The following is a 6,000-nucleotide window of genomic DNA, read 5'->3' as shown; positions in this document are numbered from 1 at the left end:
TTTCACCATTTTTTTGAAGTACTTTGAATGGTCCATCAGCTCTAGGACTTAACTTTCCGGATCTTCCTCTAGGAAAGCGTTCCTTACGCAGATGAATCCATACCAAATCACCCTCTTTGGAGACAGATGGCTTTCTAAACTTGTTCGCCTTCTTCTTGTATTTCTCATTCTGTTTTACTATTTTTAATCTGACTTGCTCATGTAATTTCTTGATATGATCAGCTCTATCAGCTGCATCTCCGCTGAAATTATTAGTAGCTTGTAGGGGAGCCAATTCTAATGGACTAGAAGGATTCTGACCATATACAACCTCAAAAGGACTTTTTCCCATTGTCTGGCTTGTTGAACGATTGTATGCAAACTCAGCCTGATGTCACGGCCTTAGAGTTCGACCCCTTCTAAGTCCAACCGTGCCGGCATCTAGCGCTTGTCGCCCTCCCAATGAACTACTAGACCAGCCTTCCCCCAAGTGTCGCCCTAACACTTATGCAGCGGATTTAAGACAAATGTAAGAGGAAACACACACACTTACTAACAAAAACCCTTTCTTTATTAGTAACCCAATATTACAAGAGTTGGATCCCCTTGATCCACACACTAGCCCCTTGCTAGTATTACAAAGTTTAGCACTCACCCCTCACTAGACAAGTCCTCTTGCCTTCCTCTTGAATGCTCTCATTTTGCTCTATTCCACTATCTTCCTCTTTATGCCTCTCCAAATGAGGGGTCTCACCTATTTATAGGCTCCTCCACCATTTGGAGAGAATTCTAGAACATGTACATCCCACATGCTTCTAGATTATTCCACTAACTATCTATATATTATTATTCTAGAATAATCCTATCTAGAATATACACAAGTATTCCTAGGAAATCTCTAGAAAGCTCCCAAGCCTTGAAGGTTCCTGAAGGTTCCGGAAGGTTCCGCCAAGCTCCACCAAGCTCCACCATCTTCTAGATCTTCTTGAATCTCCAAGCTACTTCTAAAGACTTTCACAATATTCCGCTATATTCTAGAGTCATCCGGACCATTCTTGTGTTCTCTAGAATCTTCCGCGCACAAAGAGGCTGAATTTTGTCAGGGCGTGACACTCTCCCCCACCAAATTCGTCGACGCCCTCGTCGACGCCCTCGCCTTCCGATAGCGCTCCAATATCACTTGGTGTTGCTCCAAGTTCGGCTCCAACTCCCACGTTGCCTTTCTTGGTGCCGCACCCTTCCACCTCACCAAGTATTGCCTACTCGGTGCCAACCCTTGATTTTTACGAGTCACTCACCAAGTATTTCCTTCACCTCACGTCGTCCCTCGACTTTTGTTGGAGATACCGGTGGTGACTCCTCCCTTACTCGCGTGCCCGATCTATGTTGCGACGCCTCGACAACATCGCCACGTTACCCCACTTTGGCCGGCGGCACACGCCCCTTGTCCTTGACTCCTCTCCCCTTTGGAGACTTTGGACTCCCCTTGGTTGTGCTGCCCTTAGCACCTTTCTTAGCCTCATTGCCCTCTTCTTGGCTTGGCATCCCTTCTCCTCCTTTGTTGAGGGTTGATCATCCTCAACTAGCCTCAAACTTTGAAGGTAGGTTACTTTTGGTTCCATCGATGGCGCCTCCACCCTTTCTAAGGTCGACAACCTCCTCGGCTCCTCTTCCTCGCGTTGGATCCTTGCGCTCAACAACCCCAACTTCGGACACTTCGCCATAATGTGTGGCCCCTTGCACACGTAGCAACCCTTCTTTGGCACATAGCCCTTAGGCTTTCCCTCGCTTGGGCCATGGCTTGATGATGCCCTCGCATCGCGCCTCCTTCGTGGACTTCCACTTCTCGAGTCAACATCTTCCTCATCACTTCCCTCTTGAAGCGTACTCGATTTGAAAGACTCTCTTTGAAACTCCATCAAGGACTCCGCCACGATTATTGCCTCATCTACATCCTTGACGTTCCTTCGTTGAAGCTCTTATTTTGCCCAATTTTGTAGTCCATCCACAAAGTAGGACAAAAAATCCTCACCCGTCATGCTTGGAATTTGCAACATCAAGATAGTGAACTCATTCATGTAGTCCCTTATGTTACCCTGATGTTTGAGCTCCCTTAGATTCTTCCTTGCCATGTAGATCACGTTCTCGGGGTAGAATTGCCTTTTAAGCTCTCATTTGAAGTCTCCCCACGTGTCTATGCGAGAAAGGCCTTTCTCCATGTCGCTATGCTTCCGACGCCACCATAAAGTAGCATTATCACTAAGATATCGGGCAGCCGTACGTACCTTTGTTGTCTCATCAATAATTCTGACCGCCTCGAAGTAATTCTCCATGTCCCAAAGGAAATTCTCCACAACCTTGGCGTCCCTTACGCCATTGAACTCCTTGGATTTAGGTGCCTCCAACCTTGGCGCCTCTATCGCCATGAAGCCGCCTCCATGCATATGCCCGTCTCAATCCTAGCCAACTGTGCCTTGAAGTCGCCGCATGCCTCGATGACCATCATTTCCAAATTGGTGACCCGCTCCTCTCGTGCCACCTCCTTCATTGACAAGTCTTGGACTTCCTCTTTAACACGTCCAAACTCCTCAAATACATGATCCTTCAAGGTCTTGAAATGGATCTCGATTAGCTCCATGTGCGTCTCCAATTTCTCCAAGCCCGCGCCGAAGGCCATGAGAACTTAGTCAACCTTTTTCGCCATTCCCCGTGTCAAGATTACGCCCTCTGTAACCTTTAGCTCTGATGCCAAATTGTCACAGCCTTAGAGTTCGATCCCTTCTAAGTCCAATCATGCCGGCGTCTAGCGCTTGTTGCCCTCCCAACAAACTACTAGACCAACCTTCCCCCAAGTGTCGCCCTAACACTTATGCAGCGGATTTAAGAGAAATGTAAGAGGAAACACACACTTACTAACAAAGACCCTTTCTTCATTAGTAACCCAATATTACAAGAGTTGGATCCCCTTGATCTACACACCAGCCCCTTGCTAGTATTACAAAGTTTAACACTCACCCCTCACTAGACAAGCCCTCTTGCCTTCCTCTTGAATGCTCTCACTTTGCTCTATTCCACTATCTTCCTCTCTATGCCTCTCCAAATGAGGGGTCTCACCTATTTATAGGCTCCTCCACCACTTGGAGAGAATTCTAGAACATGTACATCCCATAATACTTCTAGATTATTCTCTAACTATTTATACATTATTATTCTAGAATATTCCTATCTAGAATATACACAAGTATTCCTAGGAAATCTCTAGAAAGCTCCCAAACCTTGAAGGTTCCGGAAGGTTCCGCCAAGCTCCACCATCTTCTAGATCCTTCTTGAATCTCCAAGTTCCTTCTAAAGACTTCCATAATATTCCGCTATATTCTAGAGTCATCCGGACCAATCTGGTCTTCTCTAGAATCTTCCGCGCACAAAGAAGCTGAATTTTGTCGGGGCGTGACACTGAGCTAGCATCAGATCCCATTGGCGAGGAATGTTACCAACTAAACTTCTCATTAGATTTCCGAGACTTCTATTAACAAATTCAGTTTTTCCTTCCGTTTGTGGATGATGGGATGAACTAAATTGCAATGAGTTCCCAACTTTTTCCATAATGTACACCAAAAGTGACCCGTAAACTCCGTGTCACGATCTGAAGTTATTTTCTTTGGAACACCATGAAGTTTCATAAGCATCTTATGTTTTAGAACATGGCACAAAGTGAGCCATTTTTGAAAATCGATCAACTACTACCATTATAGCATCTTTGCTTCGTTGAGTTCTTGGTAACCCCACCACAACATCAAAACTTACGTCTTTCCAAGGTGCAAGAGGAACATGAAGTGGGGTGTATAATCCAGTATTTTAAGAATGACTTTTTGTAATATGCCGCCTCCATGTATATGCCCGTCTCAATCCTAGCCAACTGTGCCTCGAAGTCGCCGCATGCCTCGATGACCATCTTCTCCAAATTGGTGACCCGCTCCTCTCGTGCCACCTCCTTCATTTGCAAGTCTTGGACTTCCTCTTTAACACGTCCAAACTCTTCAAATACATGATCCTCCAAGGTCTTGAAATGGATCTCGATTAGCTCCATGCGTGCCTCCAATTTCTCCAAGCCCGCGCCGAACGCCATGAGAACCTAGTCAACCTTTTTCTCCATTCCCCGTGTCAAGATTACGCCCACCGTAACCTTTAGCTCTGATGCCAAATTGCCACGGCCTTAGAGTTCGACCCCTTCTAAGTCCAACCGTGCCGGCGTCTAGCGCTTGTCGCCCTCCCAACAAACTACTAGACCAACCTTCCCCCAAGTGTCGCCCTAACACTTATGCAGCGGATTTAAGAGAAATGTAAGAGAAAACACACACACTTACTAACAAAGACCTTTTCTTCATTAGTAACCCAATATTACAAGAGTTGGATCCCCTTGATCCACACACCAGCCCCTTTCTAGTATTACAAAGTTTAGCACTCACCCCTCACTAGACAAGCCCTCTTGCCTTCCTCTTGAATGCTCTCACTTTGCTCTATTCCACTATCTTCCTCTCTATGCCTCTCCAAATGAGGGGTCTCACCTATTTATAGGCTCCTCCACCACTTGGAGAGAATTCTAGAACATGTACATCCCATAATGCTTCTAGATTATTCACTAACTATTTATACATTATTATTCTAGAATATTCCTATCTAGAATATACACAAGTATTCCTAGGAAATCTCTAGAAAGTTCCCAAACTTGAAGGTTCCGGAAGGTTCCGCCAAACTCCACCATCTTCTAGATCCCTCTTGAATCTCCAAGTTCCTTCTAAAGACATCCATAATATTTCGCTATATTCTAGAGTCATCCGGACCACTCTGGTCTTCTCTAGAATCTTCCGCGCACAAAGAGGCTAAATTTTGTCGGGGCGTGACACTGAGCTAGCGTCAGATCCCATTAGCGAGGAATGTTACCAACTAAACTTCTCATTAGATTTCTGAGACTTCTATTAATAACTACAGTTTGTCCTTCCGTTTGTGGATGATGAGATGAACTAAATTACAATGAGTTCCCAACTTTTTCCATAATGTACGCCAAAAGTGACCCGTAAACTTTGTGTCACGATCTGAAGTTATTTTCTTTGGAACACCATGAAGTTTCATAAACATCTTATATTTTAGAACATGGCACAAAGTGAGCCATTTTTGAAAATCGATCAACTACTACCATTATAGCATTTGTGCTTCGTTGAGTTCTTGGTAACCCCACCACAACATCTAAACTTACGTCTTCCCAAGGTGCAAGAGGAACAGGAAGTGGGGTGTATAATCCAGTATTTTGAGAATGACTTTTTGTAATATGGCAAGTTCGACATCGTTCAATATGGCGTTTTACATCACGTTCCATCCTCGGCCAATAAAAATTTTCTAGCACGAGGGCAAGAGTTGTATCACTACCAAAATGTCTGGTAAGTCCTCCTTCATGAGCTTTAAAGATTATAGCTTCCTTCAAAGAATAAGCCGAAATGCAAAGATGACTATTTTTGAAAAGAAAACCATCTTGAATAACAAAGTCACGCTTTGGCCTATTGGCAGAATGTTCCCAAATCTGACCAAAACAAGGATCATCTTTGTAGCTCTTTTAGAATATCAAATCCCAGCACCTTTACTTGCATGGTGGACATCAATGATCTTTTCCGACTTAAAGCATCGGCTACTTTGTTAAGAACACTAGATTTGTGTTTAATAACAAAAGTAAATGATTGAAGAAATTCACCCCTTTTGGCATGTCGAGCACTTAGCTTCTGTTGGGAGTTGATATACTTCAGGGCCTCATGATCAGAAAAGAGAATGAACTCTTTATGCACAAGATAATGTTGTCATTGATCCAATGCTCTAATAATAGCATAAAATTCTGTCATAAGGTTGAATAATTTTTATGACCATTATTCAACTTTTCACTGAAGTAGGCAATAGGTTGTCCTTCTTGGCTAAGAACAACACTAATTCCCACATTGAGGAATCACAATCCACTTCAAAAACTTTATTAAAATA

The sequence above is a fragment of the Apium graveolens genome, chromosome 1, assembly GCF_009905375.1.
Source record: "Apium graveolens cultivar Ventura chromosome 1, ASM990537v1, whole genome shotgun sequence".
NCBI lineage: Eukaryota > Viridiplantae > Streptophyta > Magnoliopsida > Apiales > Apiaceae > Apium > Apium graveolens.
The sequence above is the reverse complement of the archived record's forward strand: the minus strand, read 5'-3'. Positions refer to the sequence as shown.